This window comes from Eublepharis macularius, chromosome 17 (assembly GCF_028583425.1).
Source record: "Eublepharis macularius isolate TG4126 chromosome 17, MPM_Emac_v1.0, whole genome shotgun sequence".
In the NCBI taxonomy this organism is placed as follows: Eukaryota; Metazoa; Chordata; class Lepidosauria; order Squamata; family Eublepharidae; genus Eublepharis; species Eublepharis macularius.
The window spans coordinates 37,225,179-37,244,169 of NC_072806.1; the positions used below are offsets into that span (position 1 = coordinate 37,225,179).

At 45.3% G+C, this 18,991-nt stretch overlaps 1 protein-coding gene and 1 long non-coding RNA gene across 4 annotated transcripts in view; one reads left to right on the forward strand and one right to left on the reverse strand.

The window, feature by feature from the left end:
- Positions 1–6,276: 6,276 nt before the first annotated feature.
- LOC129344796 (uncharacterized) lies at positions 6,277–7,090 on the reverse strand. The gene is made up of 2 exons (XR_008598413.1): positions 7,017–7,090; positions 6,277–6,537 (listed from the first exon to the last, which is right to left on the reverse strand). It is a non-coding gene; the product is annotated as an uncharacterized LOC129344796 (long non-coding RNA).
- The window catches only part of CUEDC1 (CUE domain containing 1), an 87,214-nt gene continuing 74,722 nt past the window's right edge, over positions 6,500–18,991 (forward strand). For 2 of the 3 annotated variants that reach the window (XM_055001682.1, XM_055001684.1), the window contains exon 1: positions 7,245–7,491. The gene's annotated coding sequence lies outside the window, so the exon portion shown is untranslated. Of the gene's footprint in view, positions 6,744–7,244; positions 7,492–18,991 lie in introns of those variants that run through there. The other variant, XM_055001683.1, reaches the window with a different exon arrangement.

Sequence of the window (18,991 nt, forward strand, 5' to 3'; positions counted from 1 at the left end):
GTGTTAAGATGAAATATAGGTGTTATGCAGGCTTAATCAGGTGAATGCTAGATTTATCGAAGGTTATTGGGAGAGTGAGTATTGTTTCGTGTGTGTAAAGTGCTGTCAGATCACAGCTCATTTATGGTGACCCAATAGTGATGCAGAGTGGTGGTTTGTCATTGCCTGCCTGTAGGATGTAGTGACACTGGACTTCCTTGGTGGTCTCCCCACTATGTACCACACAGAGCTGACCCTGCTTAGCTTCCAAGATGTGATGAGATTGGACTAGTCTGGGCCGTTCAGGTTAGGGCCTGGGTCTTGTCCCTTTGAAAAATTTTAAAAACAAGTAATTTAGATATGGTTCTAGTGCCCATTGTGTGCAGACTTGGCAGCTAGTGACACAAATGCAATTCAAACTGCAGCAGCCCACTGCACAGACCTTTGATTGGTTTTGTGAGAAAGGTGGAAGTGTGCTTGCCAACCTCCAGGCAAGGCCTGGAGTTCTCTAGGATTAAAAATGGATCTCTAGCCTACAGAGATCAGTGTATCTGGAGGAAATACCAGCTTCAGGGGGTGGACTCTATAGCAACGCATCCCTGCTCAGCTTCTTCCCCTCCCTAAACTCTGCTTTCCCCAGGTACACCCCCCCCAAACTCCCAAGTATTTCCCAAGCTGGTGTTGGCAACCTAAGTGGACGGTTACAGATTGACTCAGGCCTGTGTCTAAGATGGAAAGGAAAATGTAGTCACAACGTGATACAACACAGGCAGTTGTCAATCAGAAAGAATGAATAACGATAAAAAGAAAAATTGGGAGAGAACTCAGGATTGCACACTGTAAACTCAGAGAAAGTGGAAAACAAAAAAATAAGTCACTGGCTGTTAGAAAACCATCGATAAGGCACCCACATTTGAAGCATCTGTTTTTGGAATTGAGTATCCTGAAATAGGCAGGGAGGATGAGATTGCCACGCCTGACTTAAAAACAGCACTTTAGAAAATGCATAGGATGTAAGGAGGGGGCGGGTGGGGGGAAATGTACATACCGTCTCTCCAAAAGGCAGCACAACAAAAACAAGCGAACTGACAACATAAACCAACCTTGCATTAATTTTAAGTTCAGTTACTGGGCACTAAAAGTATTCTAGACGAGGCTGACATAAAAGTGAAAATGTGCATGTGTGTGGGAGAAAAATTTATGAGTGCTTCTAAAATAAGTTTAAAGGTGTTTGAAAGTACATTGTTAAAAACCCAAGAACAATACAGAAGTCATAGAGTATTGTAAAACAGAAGAAAACATTGCAAAATATGCCATAAAGAGGTGGGAGAACCTTCAGGCAGAGCATGAACAGTTTTCATCACCCCCCAGAAAGGCAGGACCAGAGCGCAAGCGCAGCTACAAGGGAGGAAACGTCACACTTGTTTCAAGTGAAGACATGAGGCATCAATAATATCTTTAAAATGTGTTTACTGTGGTGAAAATAAATGTTTTTTTTAAAAAGTTTGGAGTAAAAAATGGAAACTGCTTTGTCCTTCAGACAGTGAAGGAAGATGGTCCATGGCACAAAACATCGATATGGCTGAAGGTAATTTGTAGGTCAGTGATATTCAGTGGCTTGGAAGCCACATGTGGCTCTTTGACATGCCACCTATAGGTCTTCTGTGCTCAATTCCCAAATTTGGTACCTGCACCACATTTCTGGGAAGTGGGCAAGCCCTTGTCTGGTGGAACTTGCAGTTGGCGTGAGGTTTTGCCTGGAAATAGCAGCCAGAAGAGTAATGGGTAAGTTGCAAGATTCCCTGAGATACCAGAGATTCCTCCTGCCAGGAATGAAAGTATATGCAGGTAACGAAAAATGTGGCTCCCTATGAATCATGGAATGAGTACCATTGTTGCAGGTGGCTTATATCCAGAAAGCAGAACTTTTTATAAAGGAAAGTAAGTGCCAGAACCGAAGAGCACATTCTGAGAAAAGAAACTCTGGAAATGAAGTCAGATTTATTATGGAAAAAAAAATTGAAGAGGTGTTTGTTTACTGAGCAAAATACACACAACACAAAAATGCTATCTTGGTCACAGACAATGAAAAACTACAGGAGAAAACTCCACCAAGGAGGATATAATTTGTAAATTTGTATCTGAATTTGTAAGTTTAAGAACAGGGGAGAGGCCTGAGCATGCTTCAGGAAACACAAGATTGTTAAATGCAGCTTAGAGTGTGTTAAAAGAAGGGAAAGTAAAGAAGGGGGAAAATTAGTTCAAGCCCCTGAAAGGGAAGGTTTTGGGAGAGGGAATTCTCAATTGTTCTCTCCATCTGTGATTCAACAACACAGCAGTAATACATTCATTGCGGCTGGACAACGTGGTGGTATGGTAGAGAGTGCTCTCAAGTCATAGCTGACTTATGGCCACCCCTGGTGGGGTTTTCATGGCAAGAGACTAATAGAGGTGGTTTGCCATTGCCTACCTCAGCAACCCTTGTCTTTGTTGGAGGTCTCCCATTCAGTTACTAATCAAGGCTGACCCTGCTTAGCTTCTGAGATCTGACAAGATCAGGCTCACCTGGGCTATCCAGGTCAGGGCAGACAGCATGGTACCCTTCCTCCAAATGTGCCACAGATTCATTTTACTGGATGTATAATCTGTCCCATTCAAAGGTCTTTCAGTGGCTATCAATATGCTAATTATTCTACAATTTCTTTCCCTGGCCACCAAACGGCAGTTTCAATGAAAATATTTCATCTTGTTTTGGAAAACGTACACGCTTTGGAGCATCTACAAAGAAAGATAATCTTGAACACTGACAGACAGTTACAGTTTACACTGCTGTGTGTACCTTTGCATTCTGATTTTGAACATGGATGGTATACTTTAACAATATGTTTGCTGTCAATCTTGTAGAGCAATGTGGGCCTTCTAGATGCCAGACCATTCATCACCATGATTATGAACACAATCCAGAAGTTTGGGGGAATTTGAAATCTTTACATAGCTCCTCAATCCTGTAAAGATCATTGACATAATGTTGGCCACCTTCATCTAGGAGAATGTGCCCACTACCTCTGCTGCTACCTCTGCTGCTATGCTCCACATGGTTGCACTTAATGATTAAAGACAAAGAACCAGTCGATGGAAAAGGAGTTTCTCAGTGGTCATCCACAGATTTTGGAAATCCCTGTCCAGAGTCCCCTGTTCTGTCCCTCATTCTTGATTTCTGGAGTTCTATATAAACTTTTCCAGTGGACTGTTTGTGGTGCTTGCATCCAAACTGGCCTGTGGCCCTTTCCTCTTTTCTCCTTGGTTCTCTCCAATTTTATTCTGCAGCCTTCATAGTGATGCTTTTGATGGGATTGGTTTTTATTGATGTTATTGCTTCTATTGTTTTAAACAATTTTTACAACTGCTCTTGTGATTAATTTTAAGGTGATAGTTCATATCTTTGTTTTTTTAATCTTGTTGTAAACTGCACTGAGCACTATTTTATTAGTAAAAAGGATGTGGTGGGGAGAATAACACGTATGCAAGTAAGTAAGTGTAAATATATTGATCTCATGTGTTTAGAAAATCCCAAGAAACAGAAAATCAAACATTTATTTAAAATAGTATTAAAATATCATCAGAGAAGTGGGGTGCACATAACAACATGTGCACCCCATTCACTTCTGGCTATATTTGAATCTGAGTGCAGTTTTACAATTGCAGAGATTTGTTAAAATCTGGACCTTCACACTGCGAGACAGCCCCTTCAATCACCGGGTTTTGTTCCTTACTTTGTATTTTAAATTGCACTGTTGACTTGCGTTTCCCTTATCGTTGTTTTTGATCTTGATAGGTTTGAAACAAGTGAAGGTTGATCGATAAATATTTTGCAAATCAACTCCTAGCTGTGTTTCAAGACCAGCTGAAATTATAAAAAAGATCAGAAACAAGAAAATGATAGCCAGGGTACAAGAGAGCATCTTTTTTTGGTGCCTGTTCGTAACAGAATTTTCTGTAGTGCAAAGGGTATAGTGACCTTCTCTTCTGAACTAAAATGAATATCCTTCCAATAAAAATAACCTGGATGGAATTAAAGAGGATGAAACTTACATTACTAACCAGGGCAGAGGAAAAAATTACATGTATGCAAACCCAAAATAAGGGTGTCTGTGGGTGGGTGAAAACATATAATTTAAGTAAATGACAAACTAATCATGATTCAGAGGCCTGGGACTGTTTAAGGGATTTTTAGGAAGAGTTTTAGGGATTTTTTAAAAAAAGAGTAATATCCTATAGACGAGTAATGGTTCTGTTCTGGTTCAAGAACTCAGATTACACCACCTCTCAATTTCCATCAAGCGTCTGTATTTACTGTTATAACATCTTCCTTTGGTTAATTTTTTATTTGTCCACATGAAGATTTAATGCGAGCCCCAGAGACATAGGCTAATATCTAGGGATTTCTTCTCTGTTTTGGTCTCCCAAGTGCCATCCTCCAAAGAATTAAGAGGCTCATTTTGGAGAGCTTTTCCACAGAACATGCCAAAGCCTTGGATGTTTTCTGGAAATGCAGGAAAATCCAAGCTACAATTTAGCTTTGGAAACTGAGGGAACAGTGCGCTGGCTTTTCCTCCAACCAATCTGGAAGCCAAAGAATGCTGCAGAAGCTTCTGTTCATGGAAGGAGTAGGAGAAAATAGTCCATATTCCAGACCTGAGACTTTCTTTTAACCTGCGGGTGGAGCAGAGACTGAATGGACTGCAAGCACGTGACAAGGAACCACACATTAGTCATGTGACAACAGTGTCATGTGACAGGAATAGGCTGAGGAGTCTGAGTTATGACTTCTCTGGTGTCAAGGTCAGCACTGTGGACAATCAGACCAAGAAACACAAGCTGAGCACCAGGAGATGTATTGTAATAGTTAACAAACCAAGGGAATCCTCTCCACAGCTGAGGGATCTTGCCTTACTGCTTCTGTCAGCAAGTTCTGGAAAGAGGCAAGTGTGATGTCACCCTTGCTTTCTATGAGTTCACGTAAGCACCAGGTCCTTCCAAAAGACACTCAAAAATGTTGAGGATCCATAGGGATCTATGATCCAGCGGATGGGTTTCTGCAACCCAAGGATTTAAGATCACTTTCTGTAGGGTGTATCAGCAGAGCATTCAGTTTTTGAAATAAGTAAACAGTGTTTACTTATGTATCCGATACATAAAAGTAGTCCGTGCAGCCAGATACTTACTTAGAGGTTTATCACACTGTGTTCAATAGGACTTGCTACCAAGCACACCAATGAGAGCCAGTGCGGTATAGGGGCTAGTGTTGGACTAGGATCTGGGAGATCCAGATTGAATCCACACTCTGCTTGTTGGGTGACCTTGGGCCAGTCACACACTTTTAGCCCAACCTACCTCACAGGGTTGTAAGGATAAAATGGAGGAGAGGAGAATGATGTAAGCCACTTTGGACCCCCACTGTGGAGAAAGGAGGGATATAAATGAATCACCAAGTAACACAGGATTACAACTGTGCACCATGATATTAAGCATGTTTACTCAGAAGTAAGTTCTGAAGTTATTAAGAGGAAGTTATTAAGAAAGTTATTAAGTTTTTAAGAAACACAAGTGTCCTTTCTAGGATTGCAGCCTGAGAGGCAGATATTGTATCCCTTTGGGCAGGGGGAATCTTGGTGCTGATAAAAGATATGACTGGCTATGAAATACAATTGGATTCCAAAGCGCTACTGTTGGGATTTTTTAAAGAATTATGTTGGGAGAGCTGATACAGAACCAGTTAAATCTTTGCTGACTGCGGCAAATATTTGGAAATCAAAGAACTCAGCATCATGAGAGCTGGACAGACTAGGATCTGGGTGTCCCAGGTTCGATTCCCCGCACTGCCATGGAAGCTTGCCAAGTGACATTGGGCCGTCATGTATTCTCAGCCTAACCCACTTCACACAGTTTGTTGTGAGGATTAAAAAAAAAAAGAGAAGATGTAAACTGCTTTGGGTCCACACTGGAGAGAACGGCAAGGTATAAATGATATAAAATAAAAAATAAATAGAACATACTGGTATAAAAGAATCTGGAATGTGGCACTCTTAACCAAAACACTTACTATAAAAGGGAACATTGTCAGATAGGTTTGTTAAATTCTACACATGAAGCTTCCTTGTAAAGAATCAGAGCATCAGTCCATCAAGGATAGCATTGTCTACTCAAACTGGCGGTAGATCTCCAGGGCCTGAGGCAAAGGTCTTTCCCATCACCAGCTGCCTGTTCCTTTTAACTAGAGGTACTGGGAATTATCAATCAATCAATCAATCAATTTATTTCCATACAGAATCCCCTCCGGTGAATAAAAGTAGAATAAAAACAATAAAAATAAGGATAGGGAGGGCACATTGTAGTAGGATGAGCACAGAACTGCGGGCGCAGCTTGTAGGAGGGTCAGAGAGGTGACACCTTCCATTGTCAAGGAAGTAAGTTATTGAGGCTGAGTGAACCGCTTGCATATCCCACACGGCGGAAGGCAAAATTTGGCAACTGTGTTAGTTATCTCCCGGGAAGTGCCTGCAAGAAGGAGGGAGACATAATGTTGTTCAGATCTTCCTGGTAAAGCTGGCAAGATTGGAGAGCTATGCAGTGAGATCGGATGTCGCTGTGGAATGGGCCGTGCAGCAGAGCAAGTTCCATGGATTCTACCTTCCCCGTGTGGAGTGGGCAGAGCCGCTGAGGGAGTGGGACGCGGCGGTATCTGCCTTCCAGGAGGGCTGAAGGTAAAGCGTTGCACGGCTAAAGGTTCGAGATTCAAGGGATCTAAGAGAATCTGCTGGTTGGAAGCGTCTGGCAGGCGGCAGAATTGTGGGGCGTTTCTGTACCTGTGCCCTGCCTGATTGCGGGGCCTGGTCTACTGGGAATGAAACCCGGGACCTTCAAAACCGTTTTATTGGTTTATTTCTGCCTCGCTTTCCTCCCCATTGAGGGACCCAAAGCCGCGGACCTCCTCCTCCTCCTCCTCCTCTCCTCCATCTTCCCTCACGGCCACTGACCGTTCTTTTCTATAAACCGTCCCACACAGGCCCCGAGCGCGGCTCCTCGCAGTCAGGCTGCCAGCCGCCCGGGCCTGCCTCCGCCGCCGCCGCCTCCTCCGGTGCCCCCTGAGGCCCGGCCCGGCCCGGCCGCCTCCCTCTGAGGAGGGGTGTGCGAAGCTGCACTTCCAGCCGCCGGCCGCTAGGCTCGGGAGAAGCCCGCCCGGCCGCGTCCCCCTCCCGCCTGGCGCCTCTGGACCAACCGACGCGGGGAGCGAGCGAGCGAGCGAGCGCGGCCGCCGCCACTGCCATTTTCCTTTTCCCTCAGCAGCCGGGCTTCGCCGCCGCCGCCGCCTGGCGTGTGCCGAGAGGGGAAGCGCGGAGGGCGGCGGACCCCTCGCCCAGCCAGGGCGGCCGCCACGGCAGGCTCCCCGCGCGCCCGGCCGCCCCTCGCCTCCCTCCTCCAGCCGCCGGACGCCCGCCAGCGCCAGCGCCGGTAAGCCTCGTCGGAGCGCCGCGGCGCCTTTTCGGAACGGCCGGGCTGGGCTTCGTGGGCGCCGGACGCAACCCCGCTCCCGCCTGCCTCGGCCGGGCCCCGGGCCCGATTGCCAGCCCCTGCCCCGGCCGCTGCGGCCTGGAGAGGGCCGGGCGCGCCCCGCTCGGGTCCAAGGCGGGGGGGGGGCTCCGGAGGGCGCGGCGGCGGCGGCGGCCGGCAGGGGGGTGTGCCTGGGGGAGAGGCCGGGCGCGGGGCCGCGGGAGGGCCGCCTTCCCCCGCGCGGAGGCCGGGGCTCGCACGCCCCCGCCTGGGAGGGGAGCGGGTGTGGCCGGTTGACGCTCGGCTCGGCTCGGCTCGTGGGCCGTTCCTGCTTTACGGGATCCCACAGGGCGGGAGAGCTGGCTGGGTGGGGTGGATTTGTCTTTCCCCCACCTACGGGGCCGAGGAGAGTTGTGCAAAAATGACCTCCTACATCGGAAGAAGCGAGCTGTGACTCACGAAAGCTCCTGCCCTACCCCAAATTTTGTCAGTCTTCTAAGGTGCTACCGGACTCTTTTCCACTGCTACAGACAGACGAAGGTGGAGACCGATCTTGATCACCCTCACAGGGTTGTTGTGAGGATGACAGGCAGGAGGGGGGAACCTGTGGGAAGCCAAGTTGGGTCCCTATTGGAGAGAAAATCAAGGACGAAATGTAAAACAACGTTTTGACCAGTCTCAATAAAAGAGAGTGAGAGTCCAGTAGCACCTATAAGGCTAACAAAATTTGGGGTAGGCTTTGAGCTTTCGAGAGTCACAGCTCACTTCTACAGATACAGCTGCCTTGCCGAATTACAATAGCAGGGAAATGACAATAGTCTTGACAGTGCCTGTAACCTGGATTGAATCAAGACCCAGGCTTCCTGTCTCATTATCAATGCTGATTTCTCCACACCCATCACCCCTCTGCATACTTCACCCTATGCAGTTAGCCTGCTCTTGTCATTCACCAGCTATTGCCATTTATCTGCTATTGTTATTCTGCTTCTAAAATCATTCTGATATAAAGACAAATGAACTCACATTCTAGCTGTATCTGAAGAAGTGAGCTGTGACTCATGAAACCTCATTCCCTACCACAAATTTTGTTAGTCTTATAGGTGCTACTGGATTTTTGCTCTTTTCTACAACTTTTTTGTTGTCCCTGTTTCAGCGTTGTGGCCCCTTCCTCATCTCACACCCCCTGCCTCCAGTCATATTCTGTTTACCTGCCTGCCAATTTTATTTCTTTTAAATTTATGCAAGCACTTTATAAATATATTTAGCATTTATATAACACGGTAGAGCATTTAAATAACTTCATGTTCCTGACCTGTAATGCTATAAAATAGGCCAGTATTCTTATTCCCATTTTGAAGAGGGGAGGGGGCTGCCCTAAAGCCACCTAGAGAGCTGACAGCAGCAGTGAGACCCAAACTCAGGAATTTCTTGCTCAGGAATTATTATTATTATCATCCACATTTTGCAAGAGGGGTGGGGTGGGAGCTGAGGTGTGTTGAAGGCTGCAGAATGAGATCTGGAGAGAACGGAGATGCCTGCTGAGGATTTCCCAGGTGACAGCTGCTCTGCCCTTTCCCATTTTTTAAATTAATTTGAAAAATACAAATGTAATCTGACGGGGAGGGAATAATCCAAGGGGAGAGTTGTTTGGGGGCAGTTGTGTGGGTAAGTGTTAGAAATCTGCCAGTGTGGTCTCAGCTTCATTGCAGAAGCAGCATGAGGGCATTTTTCAAAATGGACGGGATTCAAGCATCAGTGTGCTAATGAAAGCATGCACTGATTTTTTTTCTTACAAGTTCTGGTAACAATTAAAATAAACTGAAATCATGCTACATGGGATCCACTGGCAATCCGCTAGGTTCTTTAGAAGTGGTGCCCCTTTCAGAGTAATGTTCCAAAGGAGAGAGTGTCAGTTTGCTTTGCTTCTTACTGAAGTGTACTGTTACAATTTTAAAACTGTTTCTCATTGTCTGGAATCTGGATCACTCTTGGCCAACCAGAATATTGCTCCCCTACCCCTAGACAGGTTCAGTTGCTTGACTGCTCATTTATCTGTCAGATAAAACAGCACAGTTGATTGGCAGCCTGTGGAAAGACTGGCAGGAAGTATTGCAGAAGAAGGGTTGCATTTTATTTCTGTAAAGTTCGGTTAAGTGGTTCGGCTGTGAATCAGCACTCTACTGGTTTGAATCCCGCTACTGCCCTGAGCTTGGCAGGTGGCCTTGGGTAAGCCACTCCTCTCAGCCCAGCTCCCCAGCTGTATTGTGGGGATAATAATAACACTAACTTGTTCACCGCTGTGGGTGAGGCGCTGATCTGTCTAGAAGAAGTGCAGTTGTTATTATGTCTGTCAAAAGGGACTTGTTAGACTGGGTTGAAGGCTGCTTGAGCTCTCCGTGAAACTGTTACCTTTATAATATTATTAGCCATTGTACACCTTATTATTTATTAGCAAGATGGCTACTAAATGGTGAGACTATTTAAAATTGGAAGTGTCAGGTTCAGAATGCTTTCTCTAATGTTATAACCAAAGAGACTCCATTTTAATTCCTTTAGTATTCTGAGTGCCACAGATCTGACAGGAAGCATCTCTCAGATTGCCAATTGGAGATTGGATTTTTCAAACCTGCAAATAGGGGAGACTGCAGAGAGAGGATTGGTCTACTGCCTAGTAATGTAACAATGGCTGTTTCCTCTGCCTTTTCCTTGCTTCAGTTCCCAGGGGGGATTGATGGAGCATTTTGTAGGCTTTCTTCATGAGTCCAGGTTGCCTCAAGTCCCATGTATTATCTTCCCCCTTTCAGTTTATTGGTGCTGCTACACCAGTGCTTGGAGACGTGTTCAGGTGAAGAAAGATGATGGACTCATTCGGAACTTTAAACATTATTATTGCTCCTCCTCTTCCTTTCCATTTGCAGTCCGTATTATTTTGTCTTTTATTTATGCTTGCAACTCCTGAAGTTGACAACAGACATTCTAGCACTTAGAATAAAGAAGTTTAAACTTCTGCAGGGAAAGAATACCATAGGAAAGAAAATGGCACAAGGTTTAAAAACCAACCCAACTATATACTTAATCTCTTAATAGAGAAATACAGTGCATACCAAAAGGAGGGGGAATGCATAGAGAACGTCTTTAGAGAATCTCTTCACTGGGAGGAAGGCATACTAAAGCAGTAATCACAGCACAATTAAACCAGAATAACATAAAATACATTTAGCCAGGGTGGAGGACGCAAAACTATCAACTAACATTGCCTGGAAAAATAAAAATGTCTTCACCTGGCACCTGAAACACAACAGACTCAGTGCCAGGTGAATAGGAGAAGATAGGGGATTCCATAGAAGAGGTGCCAACACAGAGAAGGCTATGTCTCTGACAGCCATCCACCCATATTATTGTTGAGAGTCAGGACATGCATAGCAGGTAATTATGGATCGTTCACAGAATTGTCTTATACAAAAGTTTGTGCGCTGAACCTATGGAGTGTTCAGAGATATAGATACATTTGAGAAATAAGGTCTTGCATGTGAGTACAAATGGCAGGGCAGGGGTGCCTAAGTAGCAACCTCAACATTTTGCACTGTGTCACAATGAATCTGAGAGACAGTTGCTGACAGACGGGATCACAAATGTCTATTTTGTAAAATAGCAAAACAGTTTATTTCCCTTCAGAAATAACAAGTATAAATTCCTTCTGGGTTTACAGAACGCCTTGATTTTGGCTGAACTCTGCAAATGTTTCTGGCTTTTTTGTACTGGAAAAGTATCTTTTCAGAATCTCTGGAGAAAGAGAGAACTACTATAGTATTCATAGTAGTTTATCGGTCTGTCTTTCAATGTTTGTAATGAGAGCCACGATGGTGTAATGGTTGGACTGTGATGTCTGAATCCCCACTCTTCCATGGAAGCTTGCTGGGTGATGTTGGACTGCTCACTTACTCTCTGCCTAACCTACCTCACAGGGTTGTTGTGAGGATAAAATGGAGGAGAAGAATGATGTAAGCTGCTCTGGGTCTCCATAGGAAAGAGAGAGAGAGAGAGAGAGAGAGAGAGAGAGAGAGAGAGATGCAGTATAAATGAAGTAAATAAAAAATATGCATCTGTGCTGTTTGTTGATTTTTTTCATATTTTGTAATCTGCTTGTAAGGCAAGCTACTCAGACGTTGCAAAAACTAAGCTACTGGATCTAACTTGGAAATTTGCACAAGGGTGTATCTCCTTGCCATGTTAACTTGGAAGAGTTTTAAAGCTTTGCAAGAGTTCAGGTGCAAATCAATTAAATTCTAATATTAAAAGGAGGGAATAATAATAAAAAGTGAGGATCTAAAGAACTGTGCCAGTCATTCTGAGTGTCCAAGCAGGATTTGTAGCTGTGATTGGGCAATCCTAATTTGAGTTACACCCATCCAAACCCATTGAAGTAAATGGGCTTGAGTGGGCGTAACTCTGCTTTGGATTGCTCTGCCAAACCAGTTTTGAAAATTGGAGGAAATTTTCAGAAGCCACTTAAGATTTGATGTGGGACTGGGCCAGGGAAGCAGGTCTGCAGTTCAGGGCAAGGGACAGGAATTAAAAATAAAATAAAACTTCGGTGTGTGAGAGAGAGCCCACAATTCATCATCTTGCCTCTCTTTGGGTTTTGGGTATAAAATGACCTGACTGGTAGCTGCTGAATGAGACAATCATATCTACCTGATGATTGGCATTGTATTGCTCTCCTGATTCCAGGCCGTTACCTTCTTGGAGGCCCACTTAACGTATTCAGCAGAACAGGGTGGTGAAGACCTGTAGCGGCAGATTGGACCGCCAGTGCAATCCGGTGGCCTTCTAAGCCCATTGAAGGGTGTGGGTCCTCTTAGAGTTGCACTGTATATCCCTTCAGGACTGTAAATGAACTCCCTGCAAGTAGTTCCAGGTGGGTAGCTGTGTTGGTTGGCCGTAGAAGAGCAGGATCTGAGTCTAGCGGCACCTTCAGCACATGCAAGATTTCCAGGGTATGAGCTTTCACGAGTCACAGCTCCCTTCATCAGATACTCTTTGTCAGATATCTGACAAAAGGAGTTTTGACTCTCTAAAACTTATACTCTGGAAATCGTGTTGATGTTTAAGGTGCTACTGGACTTGAGCCTTACTCTTCGCCTGCAAGTAGAAACTAATAAAGCAAAGGATGGGATGGGCCAGAACCCTTCCCCTGGCCGTTATAATTTGTAGTTGATTTTTTTTATTTGGGGAAGTACTCAAAAGTGTGACACACGCATCCTTGCAGTCTAAAGTGATACAGCCTGCTGTGCTGACAGCAGTTGTGAAGTAGCATCAGACTAGGCCTGGGTTACAATTCTCACCGTCATAAGTCCACGGGTGAACTTCGGCCTGCCGCTCTCTCAGCTTAACTTGCCTCATAGAATTTCTGGAAGGCAAATGGGCAAAGCTACATCCCACCTGCATTTCTGTTCTCTTTGTGACACAAACCCAAAAATGCTTCCCAGAAGAAAACCAGAGATGCTCTTGTGTGATTGCAGCACCCTGTTTCTCACTGAATATCATCACGAGAGGGTGCCATCCCCATATCCAGGGCTTTTTTTCGGAAAAAGAGGTGCTGGTAACCATGATGCTTGCCACCTTGGAGTCCTAAGCCCACTAGCTGAGAAAGGTGCTGGTCCTGCGGAAAGCGGTGCTGGAACTGGGTACCAGCATGCACGGCCAGAAAAAAACTCTGCCTGTATCTAATAGTAAACGGGGCAGGTAGCAAAAGGTGCCGCCCCGGGCCACCCACAAACAAGACTGGGATCCCTAACCTGTTCAAAATAGTAGAGTCCAGTAGCACCTTTAAGACTAACCGACTTTATTGTACTCTTTTCTATTTTGCAACTACAGACTAACATGGCTAACTCCTTTGGACCTCTAACCTGTTCAGGAGACTCCTCACATGTGCTGAAAAATAGGGCTCTGTAAATTAAACCAAATCTAACCTGTGGAATATTGGATGTTGAGAACAACTAAGTATCAGTTCAGGGAAGGAGGAAGAGATTAGCTTGCTCAAAAGTCTCTGAGAGATTAAAAAAACCTGGAAGGGTGGGTGAGAGTTCCAAATTAGCACCCCTCTGCCATTATCCTGTGCAGCCCCCCAGTGCATCTTCTGCTATGAGAAGCTCTTCTCAGCCTGCTGGATTCATTTACCTTTTGTTGAAGAAGAGGCTGTCGTGTCTGGCTGCAATTTATTTTGTTTTTCAAAAAAACATAAGTGCCCGCCGTATCTCCTCAGACTCCAGGCAGCTAACAGCGCAGCATCAGGTTTCAAGGACACAAAACATGGCAGTCCAAGTAACAAGATTTTTTAAGTGCACAAGTTGAAAACAGACAGAATTTTGAAGAGCACAGATTACAGGTTAAAAAGTGCTCAGAATCAAAATAACTCCAGATTAAAATCACAGTTCCCAAGAGCATAGCCAAATCAGCAGAAACAATTTCCCCTCCGTCAGAAGCTCTCTGGAACATACCTGCTCTACACACCTAACAGTGTGAGTAAAGGCGCCACTCTGGGAGGTGGGGTTGCCAGGTCCCCCAGCTTCCCAGGCAGGAGGTCGGAAGCCCAGCACCTGTGTTTTAGCTTTCCTGGTGCATGTGCACATGCAACTTCCAGCCCGCGTGATGACACTTCTGGGAAGTTATGTCATTGTGCGGGTCACGAGCTGCCCTGGGAACTCCCCTGTGCTCAGCAGGGGGGGAAATTTGGCCCGACTTAGGCCGTTGGGAGCGCTCCCACGCTCCACTGTAGCTTGATTTGGGCCAAATCCAGCGGAATTGGGCTGCTGTGGTGTGTGGGAGCATGCCACATTGCCTGAGAGCGCACCCCAGGAAGCGTGTAGCAGGGGCGGGGGAGGGGTGAAGTGTGGGAACGGGGGATCCCCCACCCGCAGGGGGGACTGGCAACCCTACTGGGAGGCCATTCTGCAACATTTTTTATTTTTTATTTATTTTACTTTATAATCTGCTCTGAGAAGGCAAAGCAGCCTATATTGTTCTTTCCTCCATTTTATCCTCGTAACAACCCTATGAAGTAGTTAGGCTGAGAGTGTGTGATTGGCCTAAGATCGCCCAGCAAGCTTCAATAGCAGAGTAGGAATTTGAATTGGGGCTTTATATGTACATGTCCTGTATGCTACCCAAAGCTGTAGTGTTAAGGCTTTGCATGCCGGCGGTTCAGTTCATAACATCTCAGAGAAACCTGTTGGGAAAAGCTCTTTTTGGCTTGAGATCTCAAAGAGTCTATGCCAGGTAGCATATTTAGTACTGAGCTAGATGGACCAATGATCCAACTCAGCCTAAGGGCAGCTTTTGTATGTTTGTGTGGAAAAGAATTATCCCCAGTAATGCCAGTTGTTGCTGCTAACCGTTATTTTGTGCATGAGTTGCATTAGGGTTTTGTGCATTAGGGTTGCCAGGTCCCTTTACCCTCCCAGTGGGAAGGTGGGTACCCGGTGCTCATCTTCTCTATGTCCCTTGCACATGCGCCCCTGTGCTTGCGTGGCGACATCACTTCCGGGCAGCATCATTACACAGGCACAGGAGCGCTTGATGTGTACGCTTCACAGTGGGCTGATTTAGGCCTCAAACGGCAAGTTTTGGGCCCAAATTGGCTCTCTGCAAAGTGTGTGCATGGACTCTTAGGGCAGTGTGATGACATCACTCCTGGAACGTTATGTTGTCATGGTGCCCTGGGATGCTGTCATGCTGCTCCTAGGAGGCCCGTTCCTGTGCCTTTCCCTTCCAGTGGCCAGGTGAGTGGTGGCGGACGGTGGGAGCAGGGGACCGGTAGCCATAATGAGTGCTTATAATGAAATAAAAGGGATACAAGACCAGAACTCCTCATGATATTAGGAGCTATTCTCTCAGAGGGATTCTGAATTTGAATCTTAAACGTCCAGGTCTGTATGTCAGAGCTCTCCTTTGGCACAGATGAGGATAGCAGTGGGCAACACTTGTCTCTGCAATTGGTGGACGCTATTAAATTGGCTGGGAATAGTATATCTACTAGGAGCTGGCCTCCTTGCTTGAATAAGTACCTTCTGTCTGCTCCCATTTCCAGTAGAGGAATGAAGGCCTGAAACAGTTTGTGGTGGAGGAAGTCCCCCTGCCTCATTTTTCCTGAGGATTCCCCCCCCCCCTGAGTTTTCCTGTGGAGAAGATGGAGGTTTGAGGGAATCACTGAACAAAGCCGGCTGGAAATGTTTTATCTTTTGGAATGAGTGAAATACTTATAAACACTGAAACCATGTGGTGTGAAGATTTGTAAGACCGTCTACAGCAATATATGTCTCTAATTCTTGTGGATAATGTAGACATATTTTCAAGGATATGTTTAAATTTTGTTGTCAGATCTTCTATAATGGTAATGTGCTCTTGAAATGTTCAGTGTCGCATTTTTTTATCCAAATATGTTGAAAGTTGTAATGTGACTGTATGAGGTTGTTTCTATACCAACATTTCTTTTTGTTCGCCTTCTATTTTCAATTTTTGTTTCTGCATGCTTCTCAGGTGGCAGAAAAAACGCTATTTGTGTTAACATAGCATAGGAGCTAGTAGCTTGAAGCTGTCTCTCTAGTATTGGGTACGTTTGCAGTTATGCTTGTTACAAAGGTAACAGTGTAATCTTAAACGGAGTTATAACCTTCTAAACCCATTGAGTTTATAAGGATGTAAAACTTTTAAGATTATACTGTAAGGATGGGTTATACTGTAATGTAATGATGCATTTATGTTGTAAAAGAAGTAGTAGAATAGGTTTAGGTTTGATAAGAAAGTAAGTTTTGCATATATTTCAATTCTCCCGCAAATTTCGATTATTTTGGAGAAAGATAAAGGAAAATAGTTTCCCCTTCCACTTCAGAATGTCCAGAAATTTTATATCTGTGAGGCCACGCCCTCACTCAAACAAGTAACTTTGAGGATTTGCATGAGAGAGCAACTTTGCCAAGTCTGGATCCAGAATTTCAGGTATCAGTGGCTTTTGTCAGACTCTCCCTCTAATTCTCTTTCCAGTTGTTACAGCCTCCCAATATGACAAGAATCAGATGTTGAACTGAACTCGTCTCCCGGTCCCCCAGTCTGGAGAAATTAATCACCCTGGAATTAAGAACTGCTTTCACTTCTTTAAGATTTCAATCTATGCCCTCAATGATACGTACGGGCCGTTTCTTTGGTATCCCTGCCCCCTTTAGATTTTGCCATTGTGACATGGGGGAAGTGGATGATGTCGTACACTACATTCTGAGGCATGAAGCGCCCAGACAAAGGTTCATCACCCCGATTGTCCCGTGGTGTCTCGGTATCTCTGATCTGGATATGGTTATATTTTTGCTCTTGGACACGGATCCTTACGTTTCCAACAGAGTGGCTTTATTTGTGTTAGCGGCAATGAAGATTAGACTGACCCTGGGCCTCACTGTAAACTATTGACTTTACTGTCTATTTTCACCCAATTGTTATAAATTGGTGTGTCTTTGTTCTATTGTTTTACTGTATGCATTGTTATGGCTTATGGCTAATACAATAAACATAAGAGAGAGGTAACTGAACTTGGGGGAGTGGTATTTCAGTATAACTGATTATGTAAGAAGGCTTACATAAAGAGTGTGATAAGGGATTTGGAGCATTGTTGTGGGCAGAGACTCAAGAAGCGAGCTGTGTGGATAGGGAGCAGCAAAGGTGGTGGCTGCCTGCTCTTCCTCTCTCCCTCCCTCTCCTTCATGGGGTGGGATAGGGAAAGGCAGGCTGGGTAATGGGGCGAGTAGGTCCCGGCCAGCATCCCATCAACTGGGTTGGCAGTCTGGGAGTGCTGCTTGCTGCCCCGGGTGCCCCCTTGCCCCTTTGGCACTCCAGGGAAATTGCCTAGGAGCCTAGGGCTTCCCAGTGAATTTTTCTAAATTGGAAAATATTCAACTTGGGTAGGAAATTACTGAGTAAGACAAAGGTACAATTGACAGGATTAAGTAAAGAAACTAATTCAAGGATAATTTGGATTGCACAGAGAATTGGTGCATTTTATACCTTCTCTGCAGCTCATGAAGCTGAGCAAATACGGACAGTGATTTCTCTGAGGCGACTTTTCTGCAAACGCTGCTCTTGGGTATTTGCAGTCTCTGTTCCACTGCTGGATTCTGCTGGCTGATCCTTATTGTCAAGACCGGAAAGCTAATGTCCTAAATCCAAAATAAATTAAAAGGTGTTCCTTCATTTACCACAACAAAACGACTTCCTCCTCTGCTTCTAAATCCTGTGCCGAGAATTACTTCTGTGGCTCATGTTGGCAGAGTATTATACTCTGTTCCACCATCTTGAGTCTGCAAGATTTTAATTTTAAATCTAATTAGGTAAACATGCAGTCGGATTGTTGTAGGAAACAGCAACAGCTGCTTTTTTGTTGTCTGTGGATGAAGTTTCAGGGAAGGTTTTTTGGATTTGGAAAGGGCCTGTGTGATGGAGATGAAACCTGACAGCGACTGCACGTGTTCCAGCTGCCCCTTTTTGCAAGGGACCATCCCCTGTTAGCTTCCTATTTTGCATGGGTGTCTCAGTTCCAGCTGAGAATCCGTCAACTGCTGCTGAGGAGACAAGAGGGAGAAGTGGCCGGCCGTAGTGAGGCATCCCCCCATTGTGCTTGCAAACCTCTGTGACTGAAGAACTCCTCTCTTCTCAGCTACCAAACCCATCAGCAAGGCTACGGGGAGAAGAGGCAGCAGCCGGCAGCGTGCCTGGACTTCCTGAGAAACCCCTCCCTGAGCTCTTTGTGTTGTTTTTGCAAGTTAGTTATTGTGTCTTCTTTGGGTGCCAATTTTGGGCTGACTCCCAAAGAATCACAGCCCTGCCAGAACTTTCAGCAGTGGGTGCATGGGAGGCTTGCACACTGATTCTTGTATGAGAATGGGGGTGTTACAAGCGTTGAGAGCCAATGTGGTGTTGTGGTTAGTCTGGCACGGACTAAAATCTGGGGGACCCAGGTCTGAATTCCCATTCTGCCATGGAAGCTTTCTGGGTGACCTAGGGCCTATCTCTGTCAGCCTAAACTACCTCACAGGGTTGTTGTGAGGATAAGTGGAAGAGAGGAAGATAATGTAAGTTACTTTGGGCCTCCATTGGGAAGAAAGGTATGTGGTATAAAGGAAGTAAAAATTGGATAATAGAAGTACTATGATAAGAGCACGTAGAGTATGCTCACCTTTATATCTAGTTTTAATATTGCCACAGTCTCTCCCAGCTTACTTTGATTTCCTGACAGTTATAGACGATTATTTATGCTGGCTAGGCAGAATGCCATGCCGTCAGGACAGCTGCTGGGACGTCTAAATAAAGTACCTTATTCTGAGCGACTGTGCCAATGCGGCTCTGGCCAAATAGACACCCTTCAACATTGTCTACTCGACTGTGACATGCTCAGTGTGGCAAGAGATAGTTGGATAAA